A 22926-nucleotide genomic window follows, 5' to 3' on the forward strand; every position below is an offset into this window, starting at 1 on the left:
GAAAGTAGATATACAGAAACTACTGTTAAGCTTCCTCATAAACTGCTTGATCAGAAACAGAGATAGGCCTGAGGTAGATCAGGATGAAATGCAAGTGCTTACCAGATGGGGTCAGAATATATCAGAAGGGAAACATGATAAGCAGAAGTGTATAGTAGCTATGTGCCGAAAGATCCGCAAAGAAATAGAACGAATACATAAAATAAGATTAGAGGCAGACAAAACTGAATCAGAGGGAGAGGAGGAGGAAGAATCAGAAATGTCCACGGGACAATTAGAAACGATAGCTTATGTAGGTAGGGGAAGATCTTTTAACAATACCAGATACTTTAATGATCCAATACGTCCGATACGTCCAGAATGTAACAGAAATTTTCAAGCCTCTATGTTAAATACGAGGTCCCCTGAACACCTATTCCAGGCTGCTGATAAATTACTCCGAGACCGAAGGGGATATCATATGCTCAATTCTATGGACGAACAAGAATTAGCCAGGTCAGCAGTACAATGGGCTGACAGTTCTGAAAAATACAGTGATGATGCGCTAGCACACACGTTTCTGAATCTTACCCCAGACGAACAGCGTTTAGCTGGTATATACATGATACAACACCTCCTTATATTGTATAGAAGCCAACACTCCGATCCTGGTTCCCTACCCGATATCCTGACAGAATTACTCATGAATAAATGGAGAGGTTCAGGTACTGATTTAATTAAAGAAATTCTAGAATATCGGCACCAGTACATTGTCTTCGTATGCCCAGAACATGTTTCAGTTCCCACCGTGGAAAGAAAAACGTATCACATAGACAGACAGAACCCCTTACGCGAAGTACACCCAGTCAGAAATGATGACAATACGTTTAGACGCGTGTTTGTGTACACGCCCATAACCAAAATAGAACTATTGGAAATGAAAAAATTAGTGCCCAGCCATGACAAAGATCCAGCAGGTTTTCACCGTGAACTAAAGGACATGTTACTCATGGGTGATTATACCTATCCTGACATTATGAAAATATTGAAAGTATTATTGCCTGCCGGTATTTATGAGAAACTCAAGGAAAAAGAATGGGAGGTGGGAGACCAAAAGATTGATTGGACCGCATTGGAAACTGAAGAAAATAGCAGAACTGCAGGCGTAGGGCTTGGGGGCAAAACAAAAGCATTACCAGGTCTATTGGTACAAGTCTTGCCACGTTTGTTAACTACGAAAAAGGAAGATTGGGGAGCAATCTCAGCCTGTAAACAGAAACCCGATGAAGACACTAGTGATTTTTATTCCCGATTTGAAAAATGTTTTGGTATTCATAGCGGCCTGAAAGCAAATAGTGAGTCATATCCACACCTTTTTGTAACAAAACTAGTCGAGAATTCCCTGCCACAGGTTAAAAACAGAGTATTGAAAGTTGAGAGCACTTGGCAAGCTAACACTCCTTCACAAATGTTACAAATGTTGCAGTATCACCAGAATAGAATTAGAGAAGAACAAGAACACGAAACAAGGCGTATGAAAGACACGAAAATGAAAATGCTTGTCGCTCAGTCAGTTCCAGCTGACGGTCATAAAAAGGGTACGGCACAATCCAGTAACTCAGCGGTTCCCGTTAAAGGGACATGCAACTATTGTAAACAGCCAGGTCATTATATAAACGATTGTGCAGTTCTGAAACATAATATCTCCACGGGTAAAACTAAGGAGAGACCACGTCCGCCTAGACAGGATCAGATCCAACAACAAGTACCCCAGAATATACAGCCTATGCAAGCTGCACAACAGACCGTACCACAACAACAGCCACAGCCTATTGCTGCAACACAGAACACGACACAACAGATGTACCAGTATGCACAAAATGACTATCCAGAGTATCAGCGCTACACATGAAATAGCCTAGAGAGGGAAGTTGGCTTACCCCTTATTGAGGTTCCTGTAGATCAAGAGGGTCCTTATGTACAGAGTCAAGTATTAGGGAAAGACAGAAAGTTTTTACTTGATACAGGGGCAAGCAGAACAACTATAAGTCATGATGAAGTTCCAGGGGCACCCCTCTCAGGCTCACAAAATATTTCCCTTGGTTTTTCAGGAAAGCCCACTACTAACGAAGTATCGCAACCACTTGCATTTACAGTCGGTCCATTAACACGGACTACAGATCTATTGCTTACGAAATCATGCCCAGAAAACTTGTTAGGTATTAAAACATTGAAAGCTCTAGGAGCTATAATATGTTGTTCTCCGGACGGAGTACGACTATTTTTGCGTGACTTTAAAGGTCACTACGTGTCTAGAGACATGGATCACCGGTTACAGAATCTACCTGCACATTTATGGGCGCAAGGCCCCACTGATGTAGGTTGTATGCACATTACACCATATCGAGTCACACTCAAAACAGGAGTGGTACTACCACGAATGCGACAATACAAGTTACCGCCAGATGCTGTAGTGGCTTTACTGCAAATCATTGACGAGCTCATTGCACAAGGAGTGGTTGTAGAAACCGACTCCAATGTATGTAATTCTCCGATTATTCCGATTCTTAAACGAACTGATCCAAAAGCACCCCCAGTATATCGATTAGTTATTGATCTGCGAGAATTAAATAAATGTATTGTACCACAATATCCCGTGGTCCCAGATATCTCTTCATTACTGACAGCTATTGACTCAGAGGCAACGTTCTTTACTGTAATTGACCTTAAGAACGCCTTCTTCAGCGTCCCAATAGATCCGGAAAGTCAATATTTGTTCGGATTCAGTTTAAACGGACGTAGTTTTAAATTCGCACGCGCACCTCAAGGATTTACAGAAAGTCCTAGCATCTACAGCCAAGCACTGAAAAGACAACTTGACAGTATCCACATGCCTGCTAACACTGCACTGCTTCAGTATGTCGATGATCTGCTGATCACCGCCCGAAGCGAACCCGAATGTGAAAAAGCATCACTGACGGTTTTACATTTCCTAGCCGACAAGGGGCACAAGGTGTCCCCTTCGAAGCTGCAATTTTGTGCCCAGCAAGTTGTGTACCTAGGGCACTTGCTGTCCAAATGGGGGAGACAGCTCACACCTGATCGTATCCAGTTAATTGTAAACATGCCACCACCCAAGACACAAAAGGAGGTACGGGCCTTCATAGGCCTCACTTCGTACTGCAGGCAGTGGATCCCCCAATATGCATTTTTAGCTAAACCACTCATTCAGTTGACAACCCAGGAGGCAGCGACATCGACTGTCCTCCCTTGGACTCCAGAACATACACAAGCTTTTGAAGACTTAAAGAAAGCTTTATGCCAAGCACCTGTTTTAGCGACACCATGTTACAGTAAGCCTTTTACACTCTTTGTTACAGAACGTGAAGGTACTGCTTTATCAGTACTCACGCAGGAACAAGCCGGATCACACAAGCCGTGTGCTTACTTTTCTAGCACATTAGATCCCGTAGCTCAGGCTCTTCCTGCGTGCCTGAAATCAGTCGCAGCGACAGCTTTAGCGATCAGACAAAGCGATGCCATAGTATTAGGACATCAATTGACAGTACAAGTACCACACGCAGTAGAGGTTCTCTTGAACCGGACACAGACACAACACTTGACTATAGCACGACTGACAGGTTACGAACTCACATTGTTTCAGCCACACATAGAAATCAGACGTTGTAGTACATTAAATCCTGCCACACTTTTGCCATTAAGTGGAACAGACCCACTGACACATGATTGTATTGAAGTCATTACTATTACGACGAAACCCAGACAAGATTTGACAGATGTCCCATTACCAGATCCAGACCTGACACTTTATGTAGATGGTTCATGTATGAGAACAAGTACAGGAAAGTTAGTGGCCGCCTATGCAGTCACGACAGACACCGAAGTTATTGAAACAAATTGTATCGACACATTATCAGCTCAAGCAGCAGAGCTTATTGCTCTGACACAAGCCTGTGTTCAAGCCAAGAATAGAAAAGTTAACATATACACAGATTCACGTTATGCTTTCGGAGTCGTACACGACTTCGGAGTCCTTTGGCGAGAGAGAGGTTATTTGACTTCTCACGGTGCCAACATTCAACATGGTCCCCTCATTCAAGCTCTATTAGATGCAATACATCTACCTACTTCAATATCTATCATGAAGTGCAAAGCCCATACAAAAGTCACCGATATTATTTCCCAGGGTAACGACCTAGCAGACCAAACCGCTAAGCAAACAGCACAGAATCAGACTCATGCAACTGACTTGACAAAGACAATAGTTCCAACACCGACACACTGCATGACAGTTAAGGATCCCGCTCTTGATGTAATTGACATACAGACACATGCTACACCAGAGGAAATAAAGAAATGGACTGAATTAGGAGGGATCCAAACCGATCAGGGATGGATGACGAAGGGAAAATCTATTTGGTTTCTCCCCGACTCAATGGTTCAAGTTATCATTAACACAATACATAGTCCAGCACATCTAGGAGAAAAAGCTATGTTAGACAGTATTCAACACATTTGGTTCAACAAACACTTACGAGCTGCAGCCAAACAGAAAGTCCGAACTTGTATGATTTGTTGTCAGTTCAATCCAGGTAAAGGCGTACCTGTAGAACAGGGTGGATTCCAACCTCCCGATCACCCTTTTGAAGTCCTCCAGATGGATTATATCCAGATGGAACGATGTCGAGGATTCAAATATGTCCTCGTAGTTGTATGCGCTCTTTCCCGTTGGACAGAGGCGTATCCCGTCTCAGATTACACTGCCCCGACTACTGCCAAACAATTAGTTCGTGAATTCTTCCCACGGTATGGTTTGCCCCGTATCGTGTACTCAGATAATGGCCAGCCGTTCTCATCCGAGCTAATGAAGCACATTTCACTCTTGTTAGGCTATCAATGGAAATTCCACTGTGTCCGACATCCCGAGGCAGCAGGTCTCGTGGAACGCCATAATCAAACCCTAAAAATACGGCTTTCAAAAATCTGTAGAGAGAAAGGTGTCGACTGGATAGTAGCCTTACCGGTTGCACTATTTTACATGAGAATGGTAGCACATTCTCGCACAGGGCTATCCCCGTACGAGGTGGTCTTCGGTAGGCCACCAAATATGTGGGGGACGCCTATACCTCGTAAAATAACTGATGTTGATTGTAATATGCTGACAGATTACCTGGCTTCCTTGATGTCTGCACTACAATCTTGTCGTTCACAGGTAGCTGCAGCTTTTCCCAATAACACTGAGGTGAAGCCCCATGACGTGGTTCCAGGCGACCTAGTGCTTGTGAGAAATTTCGACAGGAGGAGCCCGCTGGAGCCTCGTTGGCAGTCACCCAAGCTCGTTCTTCTCACCACAAGGACAGCCGTGAAGATTGAGGGTCGCAAGGGGTGGTTACACGCGAGTCATATCAAGAAATTTCATGGACTACCATCGGATTTAAACGTCCAGCCCTGCATTCCCTCACCGATTGACTCAAAACTCCCCCTGGTTGAAAAGTCAGAAAAAGAGAACTATAAATTGAAACTAAGGTCTAGCAAGTCAGACAATTCGATTGTTTAAGTCCTCTCCAAGGTGAATCGGTTGAATTAAAGTCTTTGACATGTATCCTCTAGACCGTATGAGAGAGAAAAATAGACAGAAACAGCTCAAGAAACACGCATACTGTAAATCACTTCATAGTCACTGTATAGTGACATTGTTGATTATGTTTTTCCTAAGTCTCTTTATTATTGCTGTAAGTATATTGTTACATATATACTATCCTATTTTCAAGCGTGCTTACAATGTTACTGCCGAACATTCTTTTAGTGAACTACCTCCACATGAGTTGTCCTATAGATTTGCGCTGCGCAACAACACATTCATTAGTATGTTACATCATTCCCATCAGACCAGCAACGCTACAAATTGTTGGATATGTGGCCGACTCCCTCCCTATCAGAAATACAAAGGAGTTCTGCCTCTCTTTCCATATCCGTTTACACACAATGGTTCCTGTGGAGCATGGTTTAGTTTGATTAACTCTTTAGATTCAAACACTGTAGTATACCAGAGCAACTGGGTATGGGGAAACCTGAACGTAGTTTTGCTTAAAGTCTGTTATCCTAACAAGGAGGGACTTCCCAAAAGAACAGGAACTGACCTAGAAAATGAAGTATATGGATTAGGTAACTTTACACTTAACCTCATGATCCTAAATGTTGAATCTGAAGCTACACTAGTCTTGCCTGCTATGTCCGTATTACCAGTCAAAGGTGAATTATGTGTAAGAAAGAATGGTTCAGTACACCTGGGTCATAGTAAATGTACTACTGTGATCGATTTCAGTGATAAAGGCAAGTCTACATTTAGAGCTTCCCGTCACTCCTACTTCATCTGTGGCCACACCGCATATATACGCCTACCCCTAGATTGGGATGGTACCTGTTACATTGCATTCCTTCTGCCACCTGTTTTCCTAGCCCCTCCTGATTATCATAGAAATACCAATCTAGTACACCATAGACCCCAGAGAGATATCCCGATTGTTGACTACACCGAAACAGCCTGGGAACAATATACAGACTTCAATAAAGGTCTCTTCCCTTACATAGGTGTTGTCTCAAACAGTAAACTGATACGTAGATTAACCAGAACCCTTGAAGCAGTAGTGAATGAAACTACCTCTGCCCTAGGCAACTTAACAGAGGAGCAGTCTGCGATGCGGATTGTTGTTCTCCAAAATCGTCTTGTCCTTGACGTCATCCTAGCAGATAGGGGCGGAGCTTGTAGGGTCATCGGATCAAGTTGCTGTGTTTTCATCCCAGAAAACGCGCCATCCGTATATAAAGCCATAACTCGTCTTCACAAGATTGCAAACCAGATACATCAGAATGCAGGCACCTGGACATGGTCCGGTTGGTTCTGGAGCGTGTTGTCAGCCTGGGGATGGAAAGTCCTATCCTTCCTAGGTATTGGCCTTCTCATAGTATTCAGTTGCTGCCTATGTCTACAATGTGGACCAGCGATTTGCGGCCTGTGTGCCACATCGTGTATTCCACGTTCAAGTTTTCATTCAAGATCCCGGAAGAAGAAAGAAGAACAAATGATGTTACATGAACAGATTGATGGATTCCTGAAGATTGACATTTCATGAGGGTCCGTAGGGGACAAGGAGGGAATGAGGAAATATGAATTTTTTATGGTCAATTGTGTCCCCTATCTAGACCCCAACGGCTCCATGTACATGCTACAAGTACATGTATGTTCCCTCCACTTCAAGCTATGAAGACGCAAATACAATTGTGTCCAACGTTAATATGTACTCTTTCATATCTGCCATGAATGGGCCAGATATTCCGTTCCTAAGTATGCCTTGCCACCGTCTTTATATGGTATACTTTTCACGTTTTCCAGCCCTGGCAAGGTAGGCCCTGAATTCTGCCATCAAGCCTTTTCCTGCTTCTGCCTCTGAATGCTCCAGCCTGGACCTGCATCTGTATCCATGAACTTTGTCTTACTTCCTGCGCGGCTAACGGTGCCTAGCCCGGCCTGTTGCCTGCCAAAATTGTATTCAGCCTTCAAGTTATCTGCTCCGTTCCTCAAGAAATACATTCCTGTCCAAGTAGCTTAGGTAAACATCCCTCTAGCTGCAGAGCAAAGGGCCCGGCCTTACTGTCTCCGTGCAAGTAATTCATGACTCTCGTTACCATGGTAGGCCCATGCCCCCTCGCATCTCATGTAGACACTTAGACGCTTGTACACGCACTAGCAGTCAGTATAGAATAGGATCTGTCCGAGAAGACCTTTCCTTCTAGATAATATAGTTCCTTAAACACAAGATATTAGATATGATTTAGGACTAGGTTGTCCTGACACCCCAGACTTCTGTCTCCACATGTAGGGCTAAATGTCAAGTTCCCTTCACCCTCTAGTTACACGTCAATCACACGTCATGCGGCTGCGCGCGCATCTCTGCCATGTATTTTTCGCTGACTTTGCAGGATTCTCTTATGGATCCACCCATTTGTGTCACCATCATAATGACGTTTTTAGTATACGCCTCTATGCACGCCTATTATAACGCCTTTTTCATTACGTATGTATATTCTTATCTGTATTATCAGCTGTTACGCCTCCTGCATCTGTCTTAATGTAATGCATTTCATATATATACTATTACTTGTCAATAATGTATTGCTGATCCCTTCCTGAACCTTCGTGGTGACGGAACTCGATTGCCTGGTTCGAACCATCATTCCTTTGTAAGGAATAAATACCCTATTATACCCTCGAATACCACGGATTCTGCCTCTTATTTTACTGAGTTATTCTTATTGAATTTTACCGCATAAAAATAGTACAGGTAATTTAAATTTACCACAATTTAATAAGCCCGCTTATCGCGTCCCATGGCTTCCTGGTGAGCAATTACTGGTGTTTAACAAATTAAATTAAACGCCTGGGAACCTTTTTTTCTCTTCTTCCTACATGCTTTTTCACAGCAATACTCTCATTATAGCATAGTTGCTATGCTTATTATGGCATTTTCTCCATCTAAATGTTTTTTTTCGCCCTTCATGAATGCCATATAAAAAGCTCTTTTTTCTTTTTTTTTCCCTCTGCTGTTTTTCACACAGCATTTTCTATATTGACATTGCCTTTTATTTCAAATACTGGGTCTCTGAATATTTTTGAGTACTTCCTTCACTCTGGATATTGGTCACAAAGCTTATACATCTTTTTCCTTCATGTCTGCATGCTTCTACGTGTTACTCTTACAGTAGATGGGCAGGCTCAGATGTCACCAAAATTGGCTCATCATCCTCTTCATCACCCTACTATAGCCAGTGATATTTTAGCCTCTGTCAAGCCTTCATCTTCTGTCACAAACCCTTAGCGGGTGAAAAATGACCCCCCCTCACTCATTCTGTCATCACACAACCCTGTTTTTGACACTATTCTTGATGAGGTGAGGGGATTAAAAATCTTCCACTACTAATAAGGAACTCCAACACATCGAGGACAGATGGAATACTTTGGAAGCAAAGTTGTTTGACATGGAGCAGCATATATGTAATTTGCATGATGCCACCACCAAGATTCCTACATAATTCCCTCCATCTATATGGCTTACCAGAAAATTTGGAGGGACCGGACCTTCTCCTCTTCTTGAAGAAGTTCCTGCATGACCTTTTGGACCTTCAACATGATCCTCCACTAAACATTCAAAGTGCACACCGTCTTGGTCGTTTTCAACCTCATTCTACTAGACCTAGAGGAATTATAATGTTATATTTAGAATTCACAGATCTCCTCCCTGTGCTGAAGGCAGCAAAAGTGAAACGCCGTATTATATGCACTGGCCACACCATTTATCTCTTGCAAGATCTCTCTAATGTCACCAATGCCAAAAGAGAATGAATTTCTTGATCTTCCTTCACGAATGAGATAATTACATATTCCTTGTGGCATTTTGCATCCTTGTTTATGTGAAATTACTCATGAGGGCACTACACACTCCTTTGACGATCCTGTCAAACTAAAGTCTTTTCTCCAAAGTATCTCGCCACACTCTGTGGATTCTTCTATCCATCGCTCCTAATTTATTCTAACTATGGGGCTCATTATAATGGCGGAAGGACCGCCAGCATACAGAAAATTCCCACTGCCAAATTAGGATGGCAGTGGGAATCACAATGGTTCTGCAGTGGACAGAAAGTCCGCTTGCCATGGTTCCACAAGGCGGTCCTTTGCCAGCCCCCTTGAGGAACCCAGAACCAGGGCAACATTGCGGTGGTGCCGTGTAGGCACTGCCGTAGGGATTACGGTATCCCTTTCCACCTGTCTTTTTGCGGTGAATATCCTGCCGCAAAAAGACAGGCAGAGACTGGCTTTGTGGGCCCGTTGCAGGCCCTCTCTATGTGTGGGGGTGCAGGGGTGCACTGTGGGGGTACCCCCTGCAGTTCCATGCACCAAGTGGTGCAGGGAAATGTGGTGCAAGCACCTTTGACATTGAGGATGGTGCTGCAACCAGCAGCAACGCCACAATATTAAAAGCCCAGGATGCGCCCGCCAGTATGGTGGGTGCATCCTAATCGCAGTGGTGGGACAGCCGCATGTATGGCAGGCGGTCCCAATCACCGCTACGGTGGCAGGCGGACCAGGGTTGCCCGCCATAGTAATCACCCCCTAAGTCCTGTTACCATCACATTCTCTCTACCCCTTCCTATACTGTTTCTATATGGCTGTTGTCTCATTTATATCTTAGTATCTTTCCCTCTACCGCTCTTCTTGTTCTTGGTGCTGATACATCCCATGCTTATCTCTTCTACTCTTTGTCTTAGATCTAGATCTCTTTCCTTGATCTATCTCTTTTTCTTACAATCACTCTTTCTTTCTATTTTCTATTGTTTTTTTATTAAACGGTATAATGAATGTTCTTTTCTTTTTTCTTTTTTCTTTGTTGTTTTTCATATTTTGTTTTATATTTTTTTAATAAATGTCATTTTTCTGTTTTCAGCAGTGTCGATGCAGCGTATCACCTGTATTCCAGTATCTCTCATCCCACTTCCCAATATGTGTAACGCTGTCTTGTGGAATGTTCGTGGTCTGGGACATCCTGTTAAAAGACAAAAGGTACTCTCCCACCTGTCCAGATTGAACTCATATGTTTCTTTTTTGCAGAAAATGTCAATGTAATGATGTAGAATGTCTTAAATTAAAATGACAACGGGTAGGCCAAATAATTTATTCTCCATAACAGGGAAATCATTTTATTTAATATTTATGGTTCCATTAAACCGGATCCCAATTCCTGGAATAACATCAAGATTTTATTAGCCTCTCTTGACAACCCTAACATCATTGTTGCAGGAGATTTCAATCAGTGGTCAGACCCATTTACTGACAGACAAGCTAAATGTAAATTTAATCCTGACAAATCTCACAAAGCATTTCAATCTGCCATTGCCACCCGTCCATTATTTGATGTTTGGAAAACTTGAAATCCTGACTCTTTTGAAGTCACATTTTTCTCTGTTGTTCACCATACTTGTTAAAGAATTGATTATATTCTGGTCAGTAAACCTTTACTTCCCTCCATCCAATCTTCTGAGATTGGCTCTATTTTTATTTCTGACCATACTCCTGTTTTTTTTCTTTATTTTACCTTCCTCTGAACATATCTAAAACTGGTAGATGGAAACTTAATAACTTTCTTTTATCCAATAATAACTTCCTATCCGAAGCTACTACCTTTATTAACAATTTTTTTTAATTAACCAACCATCAGACACATCTGTCTCCAACATTTGGGATGCCTTCAAGGCCTCTTCTCGTGCCTTGACTATAGCGTACACAACAAGAAAGAAAAAAAACAACTATGCCAAATATACAACTTGACTACAAGAACTCAAAACACTGGCACATACTTACTTTTCATCTAAATCCTTCTTGGTACGTCATGACTTAAAAAAATCAAGTCTGCTCTTAACAAACTTGACACCATTGATGCCTGCAACATCCTTCTAAAAAAGTTAAATATAATTATCACGGAGGTCAAAACAAAGCGGGCAAGATGCTGGCCAATATTAAAAAAATCTAATTTGAACGTATAAATATTGATCCCATTCTAAATGGGCAAACCAACAAAATGGCATCCTCTGATACAGATACTTCTACCACTTTTCAAGAGTATCACCAGTTATTGTACTCTGAAGACACTAACCCCTCAGAACAAAATATGCACGCCTTTTTTAATGGTCTATCTAACCCCCCATCTTTACCTGAAAATGTTGATTTAATGGAAGTTGAGATAACTCTCCAAGGATTAAGAGATGCCATCGGATCCTTAATAAAATCCAAGGCCTCTGGTCCTGGTGGCCTTTCTATTTAATCTATTTCCACTTTTTCCTCCATTTTTGCCCCTAAACTTCTTGAACTTTTCAACTGTTTTCTTGCAGAATCTAAGGCCACTGATTTCTTTCTAGAAGCCCTTATTGTCCATAACCCCAAACCTGATAAAGATCACTCCCTTTGTAAAAAGTTATGTCCTACTTCATTAATTAATTATGATTGCAAAATATTTTGCCAAAATCCTTGCATCTCGTCTTGATAGTATTGTCTTGTTACTGGTCAACAACGATCAGTCTGGTTTTGTTAAGGGCAGACTGGCTGCTGATTATGCTAGAATATTTTATAATGTCATTGCTTTTGGTAAAAAACATCAGCACCCTCTAGCTGCATTTTCTCTCGATGAGGAAAAGGCCTTCAATTGTAGTAGTTGGAAATTTATGTTTACTGCACTTCAATGCTATGGTTTTGACCCTAATTTAATTTAATTTGTAAAATTATTATACTCTTCCCCGCTTGCTAGTATTTTTGTTATTAATCATTTTTCCCAATATTTTCAGCTACATAGAGGTACATGGCAAGGATGTCCTCTCTCCCCTTTGCTATTTGTTTTGTATTTAGAACCTTTGCTTGAATGCATCCATGTTAATCCACTTATCTCAGGTTTTACACATAATTCCACTGAAACTAAACTATCGGCTTATGCTGATGATATTTTCGTTTATATGGCTAACCCCCCTCTCCAAACTTCCTCCCTTTCTACGCAAAATTCATTTATACTCTAGAATCTCTGGATATAAATTGAATTTTTCCAAAACAGAAGTATTACCCTTCAACTCCTCATGTTACCAATATATATTTGCTACCAGTAATTTCACTTGGTGTCCCACCAAAATAAAATATCTTGGAATATGGTTCTCCTCTACTGTTTCATACACAATTAGTTGTACGTTTAATGCCTTAATAACCACACTCCAGAAATTACTTCTCTGATGGTCTCCTCTCCACTTATCATGGTGGGGTAGACTGGATACTATTAAGATGATGATTGTTCCTCATGTCCTTTATACATTGTCTATGTTACCTTTTAGGATTCCCATTTCTTATTCCTCTCAAATTAATTCAATCTGCACCAAATTTCTATGTAATAATAAACATCCCCGTATTGCTTTAGCTAAACTCAAACGTCCCAAGAATGAGGGTGGTGTTTGTTTTCCTGGTTTTAAATCTTATCATCTTGCATTTCTAATGAGACAATTTTTTGCCTTAAATCATGAATTTGGTGATATTCCCATGCCACAAAGGATTAGATTTCAACGCTCTTTATTAAAAGATTTCTCATTTGAAAACATAATTTATATGTCTAACTGAACTTTTATATCAAATAACCCTATACGGAAATACTCCCAACAACTGTTCTTCAATGTATTTTCTATAGGTTTCGCCCCTCTTCAATGTTTCTTGACCTGCTCTATTTGATATAACAAATTTAGACGTAAATCATGCTACTATAAACACTGGAATACGAAGAGTATTATGTTTATTTATCAGCTTGTCTAACATAATTCTGTTATTCCCTTCTCCCAATTGCAATCACAGTATCATTTACCAAATTAATTTCTCCATTAATATCTTTTAATATAATTTTATTTGCAGGCTTACTTAACAACTAATAACTTCCCCCAACCACTCTGCCACTTATTCTAACTACGCGGTACAAAAAGGGGTGGTGATGGACGGAGCATCAGAACCAATCAAACACTCACACCCAGTCAACAGATCTGGGTTTGATCCATCACCGTTCCTTAGCCCACTCTGCCACCCCAGTTCAGACATGGCCATAATCAAATCAGTCTGACCCTGTGCCTCATGGGAACAGTCCAGCCCGAATTGCCAAGCCATGTCTTCCCTGGACCGGAAACAAGCTTCCTAGGACCGGTTTCTGGCATTTCAGCCGTCTTCAGCCAGGCTTGCTTGAATCCAGTGGCAAAGTGAGCAAGGGACTCACGTCTGAGCATACCCTGCCAACTTATGGCGAACAAAGCGGTACAAAAAGGGGTGGTGATGGACGGAGCATCAGAACCAATCAAATACTCACACCCATTCAACAGATCTGGGTTTGATCCATCACCGTTCTTTAGCCCACTCTGCCACCCCAGTTCAGACATGGCCATAATCAAATCAGTCTGACCCTGTGCCTCATGGGAACAGTCCAGCCCGAACTGCCAAGCCATGTCTTCCCTGGACCGGAAACAAGCTTCCTAGGACCGGTTTCTGGCATTTCAGCCGTCTTCAGCCAGGCTTGCTTGAATCCAGTGGCAAAGTGAGCAAGGGACTCACGTCTGAGCATACCCTGCCAACTTATGGCGAACAAAGCGGTACAAAAAGGGGTGGTGATGGACGGAGCATCAGAACCAATCAAACACTCACACCCAGTCAACAGATCTGGGTTTGATCCATCACCGTTCTTTAGCCCACTCTGCCACCCCAGTTCAGACATGGCCATAATCAAATCAGTCTGACCCTGTGCCTCATGGGAACAGTCCAGCCCGAACTGCCAAGCCATGTCTTCCCTGGACCGGAAACATGCTTCCTAGGACCGGTTTCTGGCATTTCAGCCGTCTTCAGCCAGGCTTGCTTGAATCCAGTGGCAAAGTGAGCAAGGGACTCACATCTGAGCATACCCTGCCAACTTATGGCGAACAAAGCGGTACAAAAAGGGGTGGTGATGGACGGAGCATCAGAACCAATCAAACACTCACACCCAGTCAACAGATCTGGGTTTGATCCTTCACCGTTCTTTAGCCCACTCTGCCACCCCAGTTCAGACATGGCCATAATCAAATCAGTCTGACCCTGTGCCTCATGGGAACAGTCCAGCCCGAACTGCCAAGCCATGTCTTCCCTGGACCGGAAACAAGCTTCCTAGGACCGGTTTCTGGCATTTCAGCCGTCTTCAGCCAGGCTTGCTTGAATCCAGTGGCAAAGTGAGCAAGGGACTCACGTCTGAGCATACCCTGCCAACTTATGGCGAACAAAGCGGTACAAAAAGGGGTGGTGATGGACGGAGTATCAGAACCAATCAAACACTCACACCCAGTCAACAGATCTGGGTTTGATCCATCACCGTTCTTTAGCCCACTCTGCCACCCCAGTTCAGACATGGCCATAATCCAATCACTCTGACCCTGTGCCTCATGGGAACAGTCCAGCCCGAACTGCCAAGCCATGTCTTTGCTGGACCGGAAACAAGCTTCCTAGGACTGGTTTCTGGCATTTCAGCCGTCTTCAGCCAGGCTTGCTTGAATCCAGTGGCAAAGTGAGCAAGGGACTCACGTCTGAGCATACCCTGCCAACTTATGGTGAACAAAGCGGTACAAAAAGGGGTGGTGATGGACGGAGCATCAGAACCAATCAAACACTCACACCCAGTCAACAGATCTGGGTTTGATCCATCACCGTTCTTTAGCCCACTCTGCCACCCCAGTTCAGACATGGCCATAATCAAATCAGTCTGACCCTGTGCCTCATGGGAACAGTCCAGCCTCCGGTAATTTGCCTGATTTGTTTTTCTTTTATTAATAAATCAGGGGAGGTGGCCACATCCCCCCTTCCCTTGGTAATTTTTGGCCAGGGGAACGCATCTCCCAGCATCATGCCTTTTTGCAATGGGAATGGGACACATGTCTCATCTTCCTGGGCCAATTTTGGTATTAGGGACCCCATTCAAACCCAAATCTGTTGACTGGGTGTGAGTGTTTGATTGGTTCTGATGCTCCGTCCATCACCACCCCCGTTTGTACCGACTTATTCTAACTACACCATTATACAACTTCTCTCATGACTTTATACCCAAGGCTGCATTTCTCTATAAGATGTTTTTCTCACCTATCCCTGAATGATACAAAACACCTAACGAGCTACTGTGGGAAGCTGATTTATCAATTTTACTCCATACCCCTACTTGGGATACATTTTGCTTAAACTATTTAAAACATCCAAAGCAGTTAATATTACATAATCTTAATTTTCATTTATATCAGAGCTCTAAATACTCCTGAATGTATATCCATGTTCCCTCCCACTTCCTCTCCTTTATGCTAGTCTTGTTCTTCCTTCACAGGGACTTTAATTCACCTACTATATGATTGTTCCCATGTGTTAAAATTTGGGAATCTTCCTGGACAAAATGTCTAGAAACATTTCAATGTAATATTCCATTATCAAAGCAAAATGTTTTCCCTCACACTGCTTCACCAGATTTTGACAATATTCCCCTAAACCTATGTTACTTGATCTTTTCCTTGCTATTGCATTTAAAGTGATCCTGTCTTGTTGGAAAGATACCTCTAGTTTATCAACATTAACATGGTGGAATTTTATATGTGATGAACACAGAATTGCCACTGTTTCTTCTCTCTCATTGTCTCAGAAAATTAAATCTGATCTACTGTGGCTACCTTCCACCTCATATCTCTCTTAGCTACTATATACATATATATTTGTTTAATTATTTACATTTCTTTTCTCTCTCTTCTCTCTCCCTTTCCTCTTCTTCTTTCCTCCCTCTTTCCTACTTCATACTTCATAGTTTTACAACATATTATGATATATATTTATCGACTGGTATTGCTTTTTAAAAACGTAATTCTCTAAATTACTTGCCGATGATCTATTTTTAACTACTGGTTGTTATTTAATATCGATATAGTATTGATGTTATTGTTAATGTTCTTTTCTCTAAAACTCAATAAAATTATTAACCCCAAAAAATAAACAAAGTCTCTCAAACGCCATCAAAGATAAGCTTTACCAGATTTCAGGGGATTATTTTTAACGATATTCTACAATATATCTGCATTTTCAGTTTGTTCAGTAAATTTTAGCAAGTATGTGCTCCAGCTGGCATTGTCCAGCAATCGAAACAGAAAGTACTTTTCAAAGGCAGCTCTCAATTTTTTTTCACTCAGTGGACCAAGCTAGAGACTTTTTGAAGTCGGGGTGGAAAGAAGACAGGGGCAGGAATTACAGTTTTGAAGGATGGGCTGTGAGCAACAACAGGCATATATGATAATAAGGAGACAAGAATTGTGTTTAATCATTAATTCTATTGAATGAAATGCAATTTATATCAGTTGGTTTTCTCCTGTTTATTTTGACTATTTATTTATCTTTTTCTGATTAATCTCCTCTTTGGGGTTTAACTCACCACTTTCTTTTTTTGATGTGATGTTCTCAGTGGCTTCAGATGATCTCCAGATGCCATGTCAAGGTACCACTCTGAGGGATGGGGTGGTGGGGGATGGGGGATGGGGGAAGGGGCTCAATGGGGGACATAGAGGGTGGGGTTGGAGGGAGCCTAGGGCAGGTCAGACAGAAAGATTATGTGGGGTAGGTCAGGGAAGTAGGGGGAGTTGGTAGTGGTGGGCACCTGTGAGGTGGGTATCAGGGATAAAAAGGAAAATTATTTATATCTATTTGTATATTAATGTTGAAATTTTTAAACTGAATGACTACACATCCTTGATGTGCATTTAATTGTTGATAATACTGATTATACATGTGATATCAAGAAACACTATTAATAAATTTCATTGTATAATTTTTAAAGTTGTTGTGGCTGCACTATTTTGACACTCCTCTAAAATCATTATTTTAAATTCATTAATTGCCTAGGAAGTTATTTACCTCATTCTCTCAGCAATTGCCACCTTTTCTTGTCCATTTATTCAATCAGATTCTTCAGGGATGTTCAAACCTACCTCTTTTACCTAATCTGTAGTGGTTAGATTCCTAAAAAAAAGACACATCAGAGATTTACCTGTACTCATACCATCCCCTAAGCCTCCTTAACTGTCATTATAAGTTATTTACTAAATTCACGGCAAATAGGATAGCGTTTGTAACTTTGGCTATTATTCACAGGAATCAAAGCGGGATTTTCCCCAGGAGATTTATATCCTCCAATATTAGCTTTTTGGCACAAGCGATAGATTTTTGACCAACCAAAATATTAAAGCGGCTGCTGTAAGGCTAGACGCAGAAAAAGCATTTGATTTAGTCAAATGGGAAGTGCTATTTGCAATTCTTCAAAAATGTGCATTCCCATTGAGCTTTCTGCACTTGCTGAAAACATTATACTCTTGGGATAAAGCCACTGTAATTATTAATAACTTGCCGGCAGGGGAGATAGTCATTAAATGTGGCACTCGTCAAGGGTGCCGAATGTCCCCAATTTTATTCACGATAGCTATTGAACCATAAGCTTGTGCTATTCGTCAAGACCCAATTATCAGCCCACCTGTTATTGGAGGTCCGACGTTTAAACTCCTTGTGGACGATATTTTTTATATTTTGCCGCTAATGAGGAAAATATCCAATGTGCTTTTAATGCAATAGCCCGATTTATGGCTACTGGTGGCTGTAAAATTAACCAGTCTAAAACTGAAACCTTGTTGTTTAACAGCTCTCCTGAAATTCTTCCTGTGATTATGCGTACAACATTTCATAAAAGGTGCTCTATTAGATATTTAGGTGTCAAGGTGACTTCAAACTTTGATGGTCTATATGCTATGAACTATCTGTCTCTATTAGCTAAAACCCGTAGGCATTTTAAACAGTGGGATAAATTGACTCTTACAATCATAGGGCGTATTTCTCTCCTAAAAATGAATTTGGTACCCTGTTTGCATTTTCAAATGTATTGATTAAAATTCCAAGATCATTTCTTTAGGCTATTGATTCTGAAATGTGTACATTTGTTCAGCAAAGCAAACACCCAAGGATCAAGCTCTTGGTTCTCCACTTAACTCAAGAAGAATGAGGTTTGGCCTTTCCTTGTCCCGAAACATATTATCAAGCAGCTCTGCTAAATTGGCTAACTCTCTATTCGAAACGGATGAAATATGGAAATTTTTATCTGGATCTGATGTTAAAAGTGACTGGAATAGATCCCATCTCTTTCTAACAGATTCCACAACTTCCAAAATGAACTTGTTATAAAATATCTCAAATAATTGTAGATCATTTTAATAATATTTGGTGAGATGATAAAGTTCCATATTTTCATTCGCAATTAAAACTTGACTTCTGTGCTGGGAAGGGTTTAAACATTGGCCGCATCACACTTAGCAGTTGGGCTGCTCTGCATTTTTTATGAATAATCAGTTTATTTCATGGCAAACTCTTAATCTTGAGAACCCATCCATCAATAAGTCCCACTTTTTTCTTCAGGTACATTCAAATTCAACATCTATGCTCTAGTAATTCAATTTTAAGTGTATGGCTTCCTACTGTAAATGGATGTTATATTAAACTCTGGAAAAAAATAAAAAAGATGTACAGTGGAGCTGAGGCCAGATGCTTTAGATGTGGGGTGCAACCAGGGGATTGGCTTCACATGATTTTTACCTGCCCCAGATTGAGGTTATTCTGGACTAACATTTCCATGAAAATAGGAATGCTGATAGGCCTTGAGACTGCCACTGATCTATTGGGGGATCTTTTGGAAATTCCGTCAGGTCTAAATATTCTTCCTACCGAACTGAATCAGTTCTGTTGTATAGCTTCTTCAGCAGCTAAGAGACTCATTACAATAGCGGGCGGCCAGACTACCGCCCGCTATCACGTCAGTCAGGAGACCAATTGACAAACATGCGGCAGGTCCAACCGCCCAGTTAGGATGAGGCCACTGAGCTGGTGGTCGGAAAAGTGCTATTTTACATTGCGGCTTGTGCTACAGCCCAGGAAAAAGGCAGAAGCACAGGCTGCAGTGTGAAAGTGCACTTTGTGCACAACCATTCACCATGTGATGCCTGGCACACAGTGCATAAATGTGCGTGGGGACGAACCACGTGTGCCCCCAGGGCCCCTCTACAGGGGCCCACGAGGAACAGGGCTCTGCTTGGGGCTCCTAAACTCAGTTTCTGACAGCCCTCTCATGGTGGTCATATCACCATAAAAAGGCTGTCAGAAAGGGACATCATAGTCCCTATGGCGGTGCCTGCACAGGTACCTCCTCCATGCTTAGGATAAGATTCTGACTGTCGCCTTGATGGGATCTTAGATCCTGTCGGAGGTGGCTATCTTTCCCTCTGACCTCTGCGGTCCAACCCCCTAGATTCTACTGCGGTGGTTGATACAAAAGCCTGTCTGTCAGGCGGTCCCACTGACATCGTAATCAGGACCTAGGTATTTCATATTAGCAAATTGGAAGTCATCAAACATACCCACCATCGTGCAATGGTGTAGTGAAAATGTATATGCAAAATGAGTAGGGGCTACTAAGTGTTTTCACATAATTTGGTGCAACTGGGAATGAGCTGGTATGGGCAGTTTCATAAGAATATTTAACTGTTTATCTGTGATTAAAATGCCTAATTTTTGAAAATGAAGGACTAACTTTGTTAGCAAATTGTCGTAATCGAATGTGGGATTTATGAACCACCATTCATAAGTGGGGTTTTTTTGTGCATAGTACATACTGGCATTTGTATAATAATGATATTTATTTCTTTTCAAATTGGTAAATTAATAAACTAGTTGTCAAGCATAAGTATATATTGAAATTAATTTTATATGCTGCGTTTTTAATAAATAAAAACATATACAAAATAAAGACATCACTGATGACATCTCAAATGACATCACTATGGACATCATCCACAGAACTACTCACACACCCACTCGCCCCCATACAACCTCTTGTATGCCCTCTCGCACTTTCAATTTCATTCCCACACAACTACTCACATACTCATTCACAGACCCATATCAGTCCTCCATAGAGCTACTCCCACTCCTACTCACTCACTCACTCATACAGCCACTCACACAACCATTCACTAACCCATACAGCCACTCATACAATCAGTCACTCACCCATGAAGTCGCTTACAGAGCCATACACTTACTATACAGATACTCACACACACCTATACAACTGCTCACACACCAACTCACACACCCATACAGCCTCTCAAAACACCACTCACTCACCCATACAAGCACTCACACACTCATTCACACACCCACACAACCAATTACATACCCATTCACAAATCTATAAAAATACTCCCATCACTGCTCACTCACCCACACAGTCATTCACACAGACACTCATTCTCCAATACAACCACTCACACACCAACTCACTTAACCAAACACTCACTGAGACAGTCACTCATGCACCCATAAAGCCACGTATACACCCAGTCACTCACTCATACAGCCATTCAGACATCCACTCTCTCACCCATAGTCACTGACACAACCATTCACTCACTAACAGTCACTCACACACCAATTCACCCACCCACACATATATTCAGATACCTATTATACACCCATACAGCTACTCACACACCCACAAAAACACTCACACACCTATACAACCACTCAGATGCCCACTCAAACACCCATACAACCACTGTCACAACCACTCACACACCTACTGACCTAGTCAGAAATCCACTCATCCACCGATAAAGTCACTCGTGCATCCACTCACACACCGATACAGCCACTCACACATTGATACAGTCACACACCCACTCTGATCACACATGTTAGTGATAGTATCACTCATTAGTAGTACAACTAGTATATTAATCTAACTTTTGTAGTAGGTTAGTATATGTATTTAGCACCCATAAACTTTTAAAAGCCACTTACACACACTTGAGGGTATTATCATTGATGCCATTTGAGATGTAATCAGTGATGCCATCAGTGATATCACTGACCATGTCATGAGTGATGTAATAAGCGAGGTCATACACAGAGCATTGCAGTGGGTAACTGCTGAATTTCAATTGTTTTGTACAAGTGAAATCTGAGCCTAACTATAACGTCCCTGTAACCTTTGTTTTATTCAGTGAAATTCTATGGATTTTATCATTCTATATCCTTAGTAGAAGGTCTCTGTAACCTTTGTTTTTTTCAGTGAATTTCTAAATTTTTAAAAAAATATTTCCTAACTATGACTTTGCTGTAACCTTCGTTTTTTAAGTGAATTTCTAAGGATTTTAAAATTGTATTTCCTAACTATAAAGCCCCTGTAACCTTTGGTTTTTTAAGTGAATATATAATTAGAACCAAAGTTTCCATAGAAAAAGCGTTTTTTTTTTGGCCAATAACTTTGGTGTCATTTGACGAATCTTCACGAAATGAAAAGAAATATCTTCCCCTCTTTGGTTTGGCTGCTGTGTTGAAAGTTTTGGGGGGTCCCAAAATGTGTTTACCCCATGTTATGTCTATGGGGATTTTTCATTTTTTGAACATGACTAGAGCTCGAACTGCTGAAAGTAATTACACCACATTTGGCAAAAAGCTGAATCTTGGTCCAAATAGAGTGCTTTTTTTGATTCGGTGTGAATCCCTTCAGTATTTTCAAAGACATTTAAGTTAAAAAAATATAGATATCCGAGGACGCCAGACCTTGCAGTGGACTTGCGGATCCAGGTTCTGGCCTCTGTTGTGGGTGCCCTGGTCCCACCCAGGGCACTCACTCAACAATGATGGTAGTGGTGGAGGGAGCCTCAAGGCCTCTGCGGTCCCTACCGGCTTCATGCATCCTGCGGGAGCCAGCATCGCTTTGACAAAGAGGGAGCTGCGAACATGCAGCTTCCTCTCTGGCAAAGCAATTGTGCCTGCTTTAAGCAAGCAAGACATTTTTTTTGTGCTCTCGCTTTCTGAAAATTAGCATAGTTTTCTATTAGTTTGTTGGAGCTGTAAAGCTCCTGCCAAGCCATAGCAAATAGCTATGTCCCAGGGGTGGGCACACCAGGACATAGCGGGAGCTGGTGCGTTGGAGTGGTGGTCTCCAGGGCCATCTTTGGCTCCGAGAGGAGTGCCGCACAGCACCCCGTCCAATCTCTACTTTAGCCCCAGAGAGGTGGTGGTCCCTAGGGATCTGCAACAGACCTCCTTAATTATATTATTTGAGGCCCAGGGAGCTGGTGGTCCCTGGGGATGTGGGGGGCTGTGTGGGTCCCGCACATTTCTCTGTTAATTGCCCCAGGGTGGTGGCAGTCTCTGTGGATGCAGGGGTCCTGTGCTGTCCCCCGCCTTATTCAAATTTAAAGCCCTGGGAAGGG

This window comes from Triturus cristatus, chromosome 1_2 (genome assembly GCF_964204655.1).
Source record: "Triturus cristatus chromosome 1_2, aTriCri1.1, whole genome shotgun sequence".
Classification (NCBI taxonomy): Eukaryota; Metazoa; Chordata; class Amphibia; order Caudata; family Salamandridae; genus Triturus; species Triturus cristatus.